The following is a 14,177-nucleotide window of genomic DNA, read 5'->3' on the forward strand; positions in this document are numbered from 1 at the left end:
GCCTTAATTCGAAGCACTATGTCTGGAGGAAACCAGGCGCCGCTCATCACCAGCCCAATACCATCCATACAATGAAGGCTGGCGGTGGCAGCATCATGCTGGGGGAGGGGAGACCGGTCAGGGTGGGTGGAAACCAGGCGCCGCTCATCACCAGCCCAATACTAGCCATACAATGAAGGCTGGCGGTAGCAGCATCATCCTGGGGGAGGGGAGACCGGTCAGGGTGGGTGGAAACCAGGCGCCGCTCATCACCTGCCCAATACCATCCTTACAGTAAAGCCTGGTGGTGGCGGCATCATGCTGGGGGAGGGGAGACCGGTCAGGGTGGGTGGAAACCAGTCGCCTCTCATCACCGGCCCAATACCATCCCTATAGTGAAGCCTGGTGGTGGCATCATGCTGGGGGAGGGGAGACCGGTCAGGGTGGGTGGAAAGCTGAATGGAGCAAAGTTCAGAGATATTCTTTATGAAAACCTGATCCAGAACGCAGAGGACCTCAGACCGGGCAGAAGGTTCTCCTTCCAACAATACAAAGACCCTAAGGCCTCATGTCTTCAGGCAGGTCGGGTTCCGTGGGCAGGTGCCCTGCTGCAGGATCAACACCCTGCCCGCGGCAGGAGGACATTACCAACCAGTCCAGATGCGTGTGGGTCGTCAGTCGTCTCTACCGCGATTGCGGGCCTGGCACGCCCCCCGCACATGCGCAGTGATTTTTTTTTTTAAATCTCCCTCTTTCCCGTGGGACCGGCAGCATTCCCGGAGTAACAGTTTCGGGTGTGCTGCAGATCACATGGCTTCCATTGACTTCAATGGGAGCGGTCCCTACGGGATCCACGGCAAAACAGAGCATGCTGGGATTTGTTTTCCAGGCTGGAAGGTCTGGAGGACAAACCTGCATGCTTTAATTAAGATGTCGGCGCCCATGACTGCCTATGGTGGCTTGAACTCCTGATTATCCGTGTGGGTGCCCCACGCTAATCCCAGAATTCAAACCCGCCTGTGGACATGAGCCCTAAAGACACAGCCAAGACCACGCAGGAGGGGCCAAGCCAGGGCCCTGAACCCAATGGAACATCTCTGGAGAGACCCGAGAATGGCGTCCACACACGGCCCCCATCCAACCCAACAGCTTGAGAGGACCTGCGGAGCAGAATGGCAGAGAATCCCCGAATCCAGGGGTGCAAACCTTGTGTCATCATACCAAGACGACTGGAGGCTGGAATCACTGGCAAAGGGGCTGCAACGAAGTACGGGGTGTGAATACTTATGTCAATGCAGAACGGTAGATGGTCTTGTACTAAGATTCTGTGGTCACGTTGTCATTATGGGGCACCGAGCGCAGAATTACGGGAAACATAACTAAATGTAAAGACATGAAAAGGCCCGCTGGATACCCGGGGAGTTACCCATTAGGGGCCTGCAGAGAGCAGAAGCCATCCGTATGATGCCACCAGCCCCCTGCAGGGGGTCAATACGCTTTCACATCTGTGGCGAGGGTCCCATTATGGGGAATCCCCTGGCCGAACAGATCCATCTGATGACGAAACCCCAAAAGACACCACTGACTATAACGGGATGCGTTTGGCTAAATGCCAGGCAGCGGAGACCAAACGGAACCACGCTGCACGCAGGACCTCGGCTTCCGGGATTTTATGCCCGATCTGCAACGGAAGCGCGGGATGGAGATGCCAACGCAGACGTGAAAGCAGCCTAATCCAACCCATATTCTAAGCCAAACAGACGCACCAAGAAGCGTGGAGCAATAAACCTGAATTAGAGAAGACTTCGAGAAATCCCATTTCATTATGTTAAGCTCTTCCTATAATAATTCTATTCTGCAGACGCGATCATGAATTCAGCGCGGCGTGCAGACGACCGGATCCAGACACTGAAGTCAGCCGGCATCACGCCTATGGGCCAAGATTTAAAGGGTCCTCCGATGGCCATTGGTCACTGAACAGATATTGGACTAGTAACACCCCCCTCTATAATGCTATAAGGGAGTCACTTGTTCTTTAAGAGGGGTTACAGTCTTCTGTAGGTAATCCATCATTGTATGAGCAAAAGTTCTGTAACTTTCTAGTGTACTTTGCATCACTTCTTCATTTTCAAGATCACTGCTTGCTGTCAGTAAATGGAGACCTCATTACCGTATTCTTTGGGCTACAAGATGCATCCAGGTATAGACAACAGAAAATGGGATGAAAAGTACTTCATATTAATTGAAACTTCCCTGCTGGGCTAAAGAAGTGGAGAGTTCAGTTACAAGTGGACTTGGATAGCCATAGCGGCCCCAATAGTAATCGTGGCCCCATTACCTCTGGTAAGGCAGCAACCCCACCAGGACGCACCCTCCGAAGCTCTGGTCCGGCCACCGCTAATTATTACAGGCTCTGACCCCTGACCTCTAACCAGAGTTAGCGCTACTGCTCTGACCCCTGACCTCTTACCTGGGTCAGCGCTACTGTGCCTCGTGTTCACACAGCTCAGACACCGGGAGGTTATAATCAGCTGTGGCTGGACAGGAGGTACAGTACTCCCTGGTGGTCCTAATGCTCAGTTACAACACAAACGTGCTGTGCCTGGTCATTACAGAAGCAGTCAGAGGGGTCTTGCGCTGCCAGACCCCATGGACATCGGACAAAAAAAAACACAACACTTTTTTGCAAGATTTTGTTCTTAATCGTCTATAAATTAAAACAAATTTCTCTCCCATGCTGATCGCTTAGATACACTTTACTTGCCCTGATACTTTGTAGCAGACTGTTTAGCTCACAGTAGATTGTCTCGACTGGCTAAAAGTGAAGCAAACCCTCAGCTGAGACCAGGACGCTGTCTGTATCTATTTTCAGTCTCCGGAGGCAAAACAAGATTGCTCCCATTCACTGACAACAAACGGAGCTTCAAAATGGCAAAGTATGGTTACATAAAAGTGTATTAGAAAGTTACAGAACTTTGCAAGCTTTCCAACGGTATTATTGTATCTTGACGCCACGCAGCGGCGAGGCCGGGGGACAGGTGGTGAGCTGCGGTAACAGTGCTGGAGCCTGCTTCTCGTAATGCAGTTCAGCTCCTTCCAGGACCTTCACCTCTTGAGCCAATCGAGAGCTAGGGTTGTGACAGGGGCGTTCCTCCTGTCAGAAGCCTAGCTTCCGGTGGCGTCAAGATACAGTAATACCCTTTCGACCATTGTATGACACACAGTGTTTGTAAGGGGGCAATTTGAGGGGTTTTCTAAAGTATCGGCACCAAATCATAATATACATTGATCACAACATTGTCACAATATAATCTAGGTTATTCACATTCCCTGCCAATGGTAACTAATGGCGCCCGTCAGGGGCGAGATATATCATGTGGTATACATGCATTATGTGACAAATTACGCAGTAGTGATCTGTCAGTTGTAGAAGCCGATGTATTGAAAGTGGGGAAAACGGGCAGATGTAAGGATCTGAGCGACTCCGACAAGCGTGACGTGTAGGCGACCGGGTCAGAGTATCTCCGAATGTCTGGTCTTGTGGGGTGTTCCAGGTATGAAGCGGTCAGTGCCTACCAGAAGTGTGCCAAGGAAGGATAAGGGGTGAACGGGCAACAGGGTGTGAGGGTGAAGGCTGCCCGTCTGTCCAGTCCCGCAGAAGCGTTGAGGTACCTTTACATGGTACGACTATTGGGTGCATTGAAAGCAAACAGCCGGACCGGGACCATAGAGCAATGGAGGACGGCGGTCTGGACTCAGAGTCCAGGCCTCGACACATCAAAACACGAGGGACTTGCACAATATTAGGCAGGTGCATTAATGTTATGGCTGATGAGTGGGAGTCAATGGCCAACCTAGAGAAGAACATTTGGACCAGTCCAGGAACCCAACCCCAACCCCTCCGTCCTCTGAGGTGTTTACCTTCACAGATCCTCGGTGCACATAATATATTCCTTCACACTACCTACACCGAGCAGATGGAGACCAGAACTGCAATTACTCATCAGCTCCAGAGAGGTGACGCGTGGGGGGAACCTCCAACCAATCACATCGCCCCCATATAAAAGACCTCTCTGTTTACAACGGGAAAGAAAAAAAAAAATTATGAAAAATAAGAACCTCTTCCCTGCTCCGTTTTTCACTTAGATTTACGGCCAACCATCACTGTGAGACTTCCGAGGGTGCGGATTTCTGACAGATCGGGTTTGGCTCCGACGGTCATGCTCCAGCAGGACATCAATAGTCCTTGCGCCCAAGCGGGGCGATAAGCTCATTCGTCTCGCTACAGATTGCAGCAATCGAAATAAACTCGTTACACGTTATGCAGATGTAGCAGAGCCGAGTTCCACATTTCTGCAGCATTTATGGTTAATGTAATAGCATTATTTGCAGTGCTATGGAAAAGCAGATTGCACATCATGCCGAGCCAGGTTGTACATATGTGCTGAGCGTGGACACACGCGGTATGCAAGTATGTACACACGCGGTATGCAAGTATGTACACACGCGGTATGCAAGTATGTACACACGCGGTATGCAAGTATGTACACACGCGGTATGCAAGTATGTACACACGCGGTATGCAAGTATGTACACACACGGTATGCAAGTATGTACACACACGGTATGCAAGTATGTACACACACGGTATGCAAGTATGTACACACATCACTCCACCCCCACCCAAAGACAGACGGAGCAATACTGAATCCTTCATCTGGTGGCAGCGTTTACTACCACCTAACCAGCTCTGCTGCATCTCTCGATGCACATTTTCAGCCCACTTCTCCTGCATCTGGATACGAGACGGGGGGATTAAAACACCAACTAGAGAGAATTACTGACAGATTAGAGGGGGGGGGTTACACCTGACCTGTGCAGAACGATACATAATAGGGGAGCAGATGGCAGCGCTGCTCTTGGGGGACAAGCGTGTGACATTCAGGCTCTGGGTACTTACAGACGGCGGCTGCTGGTGATGGTGGTGGCACAGTGCTGCTCTCGCTGCATCCTTGGCATTTCAGCCTGCCAGGACCGGTATTATTCCTGCACAGCTGCTGTCACCTTCTCCATCCGCCAGCGTACAATCCTCAGTGTGCCCGTTTCATCATTTCCTGTGTGTGCAGCCGAAATCCTTGCAAGCTCAGGGTAAGGTCATTCCTGCACACTGCAGCAGGAATTCCGCACCCTCCTCCTCCTCCTCCTCCCTCCCCTCCGCTGTTGCTGCCAGTACTGTGACATGTTTACATATTGCAGCAGAGGCAGTAGCGCCCTCCCCTCCACAGGTAGAGGGACACGTCAAATCTACAACGTACACGGCTCCGGGGAAAATCTGGAAGAGATGACGGCTGTAAGAGCTTTACTATTGAAAACGTTTGAGAGCTACTATTGAGAGCTTTACTATTGGATACATTAAAAAAAAAAAATGGAAAAAAAAAATTGTGAAAATTTTAAATTTTATGTTTTTGTGCGCGGCTAAAGGGTTATTTTTTCTAGAACATCCCCCCCTCTTATCAATGTCGCTCCACGCATATCCAAATACAAAAAAATCAGTTTGCTCATTGGCTGACCGTGGCTTATTCAGACGGTCCAATGAACCGGCCAATGGCCGTTTGGGCTCGCTGATCAACCAGTCTGAATACGGCGCCAATCAGACGAAGAACGAGAAGAGATTTGTTTGCTGGCTGATGGGCATGTCTATGCCAACATAGTAGATCCTGCTTGGAGGCGGCACATCTCCCCGTGTAAATGGGGGATGTGCCCTCAGCCAATTGGAATAAACCTTCTCTGAGCACGGAGGTCGGCAGGGGTGGCAATAGATTGACCTCCGTGTCCCTTCCACATACAAGCTGGCCAATGTGTTGTCATCTGTAGGGGGGGGGGGGGGGAATCATTAGTCCCTACAGTACTGGTCAGCCAATCGACAAGTTATGGGTTGAGCATCGCTTCCTACAACAGGCAAAGAATCGCGTCGTGTAAAGGGCGCAGAGAACTACCGCTAGGGGGACAAATCATCGTTAGTCCCAATACAGATCACATTAGTGGACTGCACAGTCCCGGTTACATAGGGAGGATGTGCTGCCAACCAGTGAGCGTCAGAGACATATCCCCCAGTTTACACAATAGAGGGCGGCAGGAAAGGATGTGCTGCCCACAGGCCAGCAGGTCTATGCCCACATGAAATATCTAAGTAGCCAACAAATGAGTTTGTTCGGTCATTGGCCGATTGTCGGCATGTTCAGATGGGCCGATGAACAGGCAAACGGATTCCGGGGTGGGTGAAAGGGTCTTTACTGACTGCACCCTCTCAGAAGATCACCTTCCAGCCGCAGGGCACAGAGGTGACAATCACTGTGCCACCCCAGCCAACCTTTGTATTTGGAGGAGAGGTCGTTGGCCGTCCGGACAAGGTCCTTACTGTACATTGTTCTGTGATTGCAGTAATGGTAACACACAACTTAGTAGTCAGTCATCGCAGCGACTATAAACATGTCACCACAATAGGGACCTTTATCCCGTACGGCGAAGACGAGGAAGCGCTGGGCGCAGGTCTGCGGAGCGGCTGACAAGCTAATAAAAGGGGCTGTTTGTGGGAAAACACATTCAGATCCCAAATCAACACAGAACGGCCTCAGTGCAAAGCGGTCTGTCTGAAGGGGAGTGTGCAGAAGTAGTCACACCAGTGCATGCTATATTATATATATCTACGGTATACATATCTCCCCAACATCTTAGGAAGGGCATGAAACAGTCCATTGTTCCAGGTGATAAATCACAACTTGGCTACATACATGCATGTTTACACAACCCGTTCAAGCTCAATCACCGTGGGACTGCTCTTTAGTAGGGACTGTCCAGTTATACACTATTGATGGCCTGTCATCAGTATAGGCCATCAATAGTACGTCCCAGGCCCCACCAATAGGCTGTTCACAAGGACGGAGTACTTGTTCACTCAGCCAATCTCTGCAGGAAGCACACAGCTCTGTAACCACTGCAGTGGCCAGACTTGGTATTGCAGGCAGCATTATCACTGAAGTGAATGTGAACTCTGCCTGCAATACCCGGGCTGGCCACTACTCCTGCACAGCTGATCAGTGGCTGACCCCCACCAGTCTACTATTGATAGGCTGTCCTAAGGATAGACCAGCAATAGTTCACAACTGGACAACCCCTTTAACGCCTAGTTTTATGGCTACCATTCACCCAACTAAACATTAGACTGTAAGGAACCAACATGTGGCCAACCACTGGTCAAAAACTAAAACATGTCACCAACCTCGTAAATTCCATCCGTGACCTATTCACCACAGCCCTAGGAGAATCCGGAGCACCAATGTCAAATAACTATTATTAGGGTGGCCCGGCCCTGCTATAACGTGGAGGCTTCCATTACTATTGTACAAAGAGTTCAAAACAAATTATAATTAACGATTCCAAAATTAAATCCTCCACACCCACTGACCCGGCACTCCCAGGAAAGGCAGGCCTGATAATAGAACACATGGAAGGACCCGAAAACACGTGACTACCGATATCACAACCTGCCCAGACGTGTGACTGGGAGTCAAGGTGGAAGATGTTGTGACCACATCAGCCTTAGAAGGAAGTCCGTCACTAGATTACCAGGTGAGGCTAATTGTATTAGCAGATGGAGGAGGAGAACTCTACCAAACGATCCAGCTAAACCGTCCGATCGATCTCTTCCACTGGTCCGGGCTCACGCCACCTCCTTTATATCTAAATCCACCTCTCCGAGTCTTGCTCGACTCCTGTGCCACCCTAGTGCATCCAGCGTAGGATGCGGACAGCCATCAGCGAGTCTGTGCATGCGCCGGAGGGGCAAAGAAGCGGGAAAAGCAAGCCCGGACCCTGGAGAGGACCTGCCCATCGGATGCTTTAGCCGTCATTTACGTATCCTGCTTCCCGCACGGCATTTCTCATTGAAGCATGAACAGAATACCTCTGCCAATGTAAAGGAGGCTTCCAGGGGTAGTAGTCAAAGATAAGGTTGGTCTTTACAACTTTGGAAAGATCTCGGGGGCAGGATCAGCTGACTACCTAAAGTCTAGGGGATGGTTAGAAGACCACCATAATGGTAGATATCGGGAGAAGGAAGAACAGGGCATGCTGGATTAAACCATGTCTGGTCCTTAGTTTCGGAGGAGGTCCAATTATCGCCCTCGGCCCGAGCATGCAAGTTTATGGCGTCGTTGCAAGGAAGAGCCATCTTCTATATCTCCGCCTTTATAACCAAACCAATGGAATATCCGACTGCCGATTTAATGACCATGAGGCCAAAAACAACTTGTTCCGATTATCGCATTAGGCAAGTCTGGGTGGTAAAACGAAGAGCTAGATGTAGCCCTCAACCTCAGCATCCCAAAATCTGCATTTGGCGGTATATGGGCAATATCATACAATTATGTAATACAGCACATTACAGGTTTTGCCACGACAGAGGTAATCGTAGCCAATTCAAGTTATCCATTAGAGTCATTGAAGGTTTCCATAAAGTTGCTGATGCGTAATCTACCTCAGTGCCTCAATCTGCATTAATCGAGTCACCCTTCTCCATCTAATTTCAGCCATGTCATAGTGGGATCATCAATAAGGCCACTGTTACGGAAGAGGTTTGCCATTCATCTTTCCACAGCTGGCTCACCGATAGGTAGCATTGCCATCCTGGAGTACAGGGTGGCTGGGCATCAACCACTGTTGTAACGGTGATCACCCACCAGTCGCACCAGCAAGAGAGAAGTATGAAGGTGGTCTACAGAAGTGGTCACCCTAGTTGAAGACAGGCAACTGCAAATGCCACAAGGAGCAATAAGCATTCACCAAGCATCTTCTGGAGACTGCTTACTGACCCCAAGAGCAAAAGGATCAGACATGTTGAAATTCAACATGCCCAACCAGTCTTTCCCCAGTCATCAGGAAAAGCCAGGACAATAGCGTACACGTTAGTTGGTTGGCCTTGCCAAAATTAGCAGGTTTGGCCAACATTCATCTAATGTGCATGGTCACCTTTGAAAAAGATCCTGTCCTAACCTTTGAGCCCCATAAAACTATATAATGGGGGTCAAAGGTCAGGGAACAGGGAGCAGTGTTTGATACTCACCGGGTGCCAAATGACTCTTCATAGCCCACTCTGTGCAGCCAATCCCCCATAGAGATGAATGACAGCATGTGCGCCGAGCAGGCCGAGAAGAGTCATGCTATGTGCATGCGTGAAACTTTGTGGGGGCGCTCGGCGAGTATCAAAACCTACTCCCCAGACTCACTGTAATGTAGTTTATGGGGCTCGAAGATCATGACAGGTTCTCTTTAACCCCAGATGAGAAATATGCAACAAGACCATGGCCTTATATCTTTTTATGAGATAGAGGGGCCTTTAGGTACCGAGTGCAACCACTACCTATGTGCACCTACACCTATGCTTCCAAACCCTATACACACCTGTGCACCTACACCTATGCTTCCAAACCCTATACACACCTGACACAGAATATTACATATAATGGTCAAATTTAAGTCCTGAAACCATAACAGATTAGATGGGATCAGAAGCTTTGTCTCACTCGGAGCTGGCCCACCTCCAATATAAGACACGCTGTCCACTAAATAGTCAGTGACCGAAGTGTATGAAGCTGAGCCGCACTCCTTAACAGGGTAAAAATTAAACTTGAACGCTCTTGTGAGCAGCGAGGGAGGGAGAACCCCTTCATGACCCTGGAGCTGGTTTCACAACCGCGGATACTCCAGGATAAGAAGCCGAGGCATGCACTTAATATTTTACTAACTATGTGAATAATGTACGAAGGCTGCGGGATAACTCTCCAGCGAGCACCGGCAGCCTCCTTAGAAGAAACAGAGACTTGGAAGCAGGTGAAAAGGTGAGAAAATAGGGAATATCTTCCAAAATCACATTTCATCGGCAGTCAGGTGGTCCCATGCCACGGGTGGCAACAGTTTGGTCCTGCTAAATTGGGCAACTACGATTCCAGAATTGTAATAGAAAAATACTTTTTGCACACCGTCTCCTATACACCATGTCGACAAAAGTATTGGATCATACATAGGGGGTGAGGAAAGTCAACTTTATTCACATTTTTCAGCACGGTGTTGGGCCGCCTTTGGCCTCAATGTAACCCTCCTAGGCTACTTTCCACCAAAATTCCCATAGATGTGTGGAAGAATGTACCTCTATTCCTTGAGGAGAGCTTCACATAGTGATGTGGGGGTGATTGGCGTGCACGGATATGGTGTTCTAGTTCGTCCCAAAGATGGGATTGAGATCCAGACTTTGTCTGCAAACTTCATTGGCCACCCATTCAGCTCCTCCAACCAAACCTCCACACTGCGCGCCGTACGACATGGTGCCCGGTCATGTCGTAGAGACAAGGAGCTGTACCAGAGTATTGCCTCAGGGTAGGTGATGCCACATTGTCCGAGGGGTCTTTGTACCCATTGGTGTTGAGGGTTGACTTCACCATAACCGTCTTTCCCAGCAGCACCCCCCCCTCCCCCACCTCTCACCATCACCATAACAGGACCTCCACCAACCTTCACTGTTGGGACGATGCAGTCATCTAGAAACCGCTTTCCAGCAACTGCTACACCCAAGTGCTTCCATCCCATTGGAAGATGCTGTACTGTGATTCATCAGTCTACAAAACACTTGCTTCCATTCGTTTACATCCAAGAACGACACTCCAAGCCCCATCACAGGCGCCGCTGTGCATTCACTGCTGGGATGTTGTGTGCAGCCGCTTGTCCACGATAACCCTTCACATGCTGTTTCCTATGAATGGTTCTGCTGCTAATAGATGTCTAATGTCCTATGAGACCACTTGAGGGAGGCCAGACAATGTGTGTGATGTCTTCACAGCTCCTACAAGGCTTCGTTGTCCACATTCTGTCAGTTTACGAGGTCTCCCTGAACGTGGCTGTACCGCACACACCGGATGCTGTCCATCTCCCAATTACATGGCCAACAGTGGACTCTGGAATGTCCAGAAGCTGTGATGTCAATACTGATTGGTTGGTGACATCCCACCCGCCAGACCCTGTCGTCAGCTCTACACCTGGTGACATCCCACCTGCAAGACCCAGTCGTCAGCTCTACACCTGGTGACATCTGATAGTTTCCGTACTGGGATATGCCTGTGTGATACTTTATACCCAATACTCACATATCCGATCTGTATATCTTCTTCACCTGAGAACACAGGATTGGTGGGGTTCCAATACATTTGGCAACATAGTGTATATTTATAGGAGTTGATCTTGCCATTCTAGATGGAATCCATAGGAAATCTGGTACATCTGGGAGGTCACCAGACACCCTCAGCCATATTAACACCAATGGGCTGTAGGCTTGCCTTCCAAATCTAAGCAATGCCGAATTGTGCATTCAGACTAACTTACTTCGAACATCCTTCTCTGACCCTTCGTCGATGGGCCATTTCCGTCCACAGGTTCTTTTCACTGGATGTTTTTCCTCGATCACCCCATTCTCTGTATATTCTCCACAAGCTGCATGAGAAAACCCACCGCGGTCGGTAGCGAAATTCCTGGCCCAGCTAGTCCTGCACCGTTGACCGGGCCTCAGAGGAAGTCGCTCCGATCGCTGAATTTTCCCATCGAACGTGGCTTCACACTAAAACTGATCCATGGAGAACTTGTCACGTGATTTTATGCCGCACTCCAGTTTCCATAAAGAGAAGTAGCACCAATCACTAAAGGGTCAGTGGCCACCAAGTGTGTCCTGACAATGCCCATAGGAGTTGCCATTTAGCTTTCTACAGACGTCAAGTGGCATATTTCTATGGTCCATCATAAAGATGGCGGCCCATATGAAGAATACCGGCTGCAGTAGGCAGATGCTAGAGCCGGCTCCGTGGACTGACCGGCGATGTGCACAGCGTTATCGCATGCCAAGCATGAAAACTGTATTTACATCCGCGCGTCTCCCAACACTTTCATGAAAGGGTCTCTTTTCTTATCGAGCCTTGAAAAAGATTCAAGTTATATCAACGCGCCGCCTCTGGCAAACGCTGTTCCAGTTTTCAAGAGAAGCAGATATACATCAAACCAGCCGAGGAGAAGAAAGGAAGCCGAATGCAAACTAGCCAAGAACAAGGAGCGCCTTTTATACGTGCCTTATATTAGTTTTATCAACAGAGGTAGCGGCTCCTCTCCAGATGAAGGGGATTCTCCTTCTCGGAGAGCGAAATTCATTTAGAGTCCTCTCTACGGGACAGACGGCTACAAATCTGCCAACTGGAGCGCCAAAAACAGGCTGGAGGACCATAGAAACATGCATGTTTGAGTCAATACCTTGTATTCTCCGCAGACCATCTTCTTAGACCAGCATGTTGTGTAGCCCCCTGCTATTCCCCCTGGAAATGTATGAGTCAAGTGACAACTGGGTGTTACCAGTAGGGGGCGTGTCCATACATATGACAGTGTCCAATCACGAAGGCGTGCTACCAAACAAAGTTTACCCTACTTTTGACTTTTACGTGCCTCAATAGGGCATACACAGAAGGCTGATCCGGTTCAGACAACCCTCTTAATAGTCAAATAGGTTGGGCTTCTGAAACCAAAATCCCCATTCGAAACATACAAAAAAAAAAAAAGGATTTCTCTCTCTGCTGAAATGAAAACTTGGCAGAAAATCTGATTCCATAACTCCCATTGATTTCAAAAGAGAGGCGACCACAAATATTTGGTCAACGCTCTACAGATAAGATGCCAAAACCTGCTTGTTTTCAAGGTCCACCCATTTGATTCTTGGGTTCTCTATGGGAGAGGGTGATGGTCAACAGTTTTCCTAAGTCTCTTCCACAGAAATTACTAAAGTGAGTAAGTTGCTCTCAAGCTAGAACAGGGACAAGAGACCCCCGACCTCCACATATGACTCAAGACGCCAAAATACTTGAGGCTACCTACATCCAACCACTGTTAAACGGGTTTTCCAGGCAGGAGTGCCGACCACGACACAGGGGTTAGAACAGACGGAAGCCCGACGGCATTCAAAAAAGTTTGGTTCAGAAGAACCACTGGGGAGGGGGGAGCATTTTGGTTGAAGGTGTTGTAACAACTAGGACCAGTATGCCAGATGAGACCAGCTTAAAGAGGTATTCCGGAACTTTTACGATGGATGGCCTATCCTCAGGGGCGCAACACTCAGGATCCCTAGGCCTGTTGGTGGATGTCCACAATCGATGGTCAGACCCAAAAGTGTAATTAGAAAGCTTCACTCCCACTAATTTCAATAGGAGCACAGCCTTGCTATTACAGTTCCCCGGGTCTGACCCCCGATGAGGACGTCCAGCTCCACCGCACTGACAGTGGACTGCAGGATCAGCCAATCGGTGGGGATCCCAATTGGCAGACCCGCCAACCAACTATTAGTGACCTATCCTGAGGATAGGTCAGCAGTAGTAAATACCCCCTTAATACTTTATAAAAGGAGACTCTTAGTAGAAGGAAGCTAGAAATTTTGGAATCGGCTGAGCTTCTCTGGTCCTTCATCAAGGATGACGCACTCGGTTGTGCCAATCTCATCATTAGTGGGAGCGCTCAGCCAAAATATGATTCAGTCACTATTTGCGGATCAGGTTTATTCTAGTTGTGTTGGTGCAGCAATAATATGGTGTTTAGCAAACACAAGCGGTGCATCTCACAAGGTTCTCTATGGCCACATTACATCTTGTATGTCTGCTCCACACAGGAGAAACGGAGAGGTGGGCAAACCTCATTAATGGGCGCAACGCATGCAAGACTGTCAATCATGAAGGGAGACCGCCCGCTGGACTTGAAGGGGTTGTCCAGCATTGTAAGAGCATGGTGGCTTTCTTGCAGAAACAATGCCACACTTTCACAAAGGTTGCGTGTGGTAGTGCAGCTCAGTCGGATTCACTTCAATGGAGTCAAGCTGCAATACCAGACACAACCCATGGACGGATGTGGCGCTGAAGAACGCAGCCATGTTTTTATGATCCTGATCAAGTTTCTTACCACAGAGTATAACAATATAATCGATGAGTTTCACTCGACCCTAACCTGTGGCTCTCCAGCTGGGGTTCTTCCTAAGGCCACTTTGACACGGCCAAGAAAAGTGCGCGAGATTGGGTCATATACACGAGTGATTTTAGTGGCTTGTCCCATCTTTTGGCGTTTCCTCAGAA

The 14,177-nt window shown here is 49.2% G+C and overlaps 1 protein-coding gene across 4 annotated transcripts in view; it reads right to left on the reverse strand.

Annotated features, from left to right (window-relative positions):
• PACSIN2 (protein kinase C and casein kinase substrate in neurons 2) overlaps positions 1 to 14,177 on the reverse strand; it is a 79,784-nt gene that overhangs the window by 54,680 nt on the left and 10,927 nt on the right. For 2 of the 4 annotated variants that reach the window (XM_066590360.1, XM_066590357.1), the window contains exon 1: positions 4,940 to 5,149. The exons of the other annotated variants lie outside the window; for them this stretch is intronic. The gene's annotated coding sequence lies outside the window, so the exon portion shown is untranslated. Of the gene's footprint in view, positions 1 to 4,939; positions 5,150 to 14,177 lie in introns of those variants that run through there. 4 annotated transcript variants of the gene reach the window in all.

The sequence above is a fragment of the Eleutherodactylus coqui genome, chromosome 2 (assembly GCF_035609145.1).
Source record: "Eleutherodactylus coqui strain aEleCoq1 chromosome 2, aEleCoq1.hap1, whole genome shotgun sequence".
NCBI classification, from domain to species: Eukaryota; Metazoa; Chordata; class Amphibia; order Anura; family Eleutherodactylidae; genus Eleutherodactylus; species Eleutherodactylus coqui.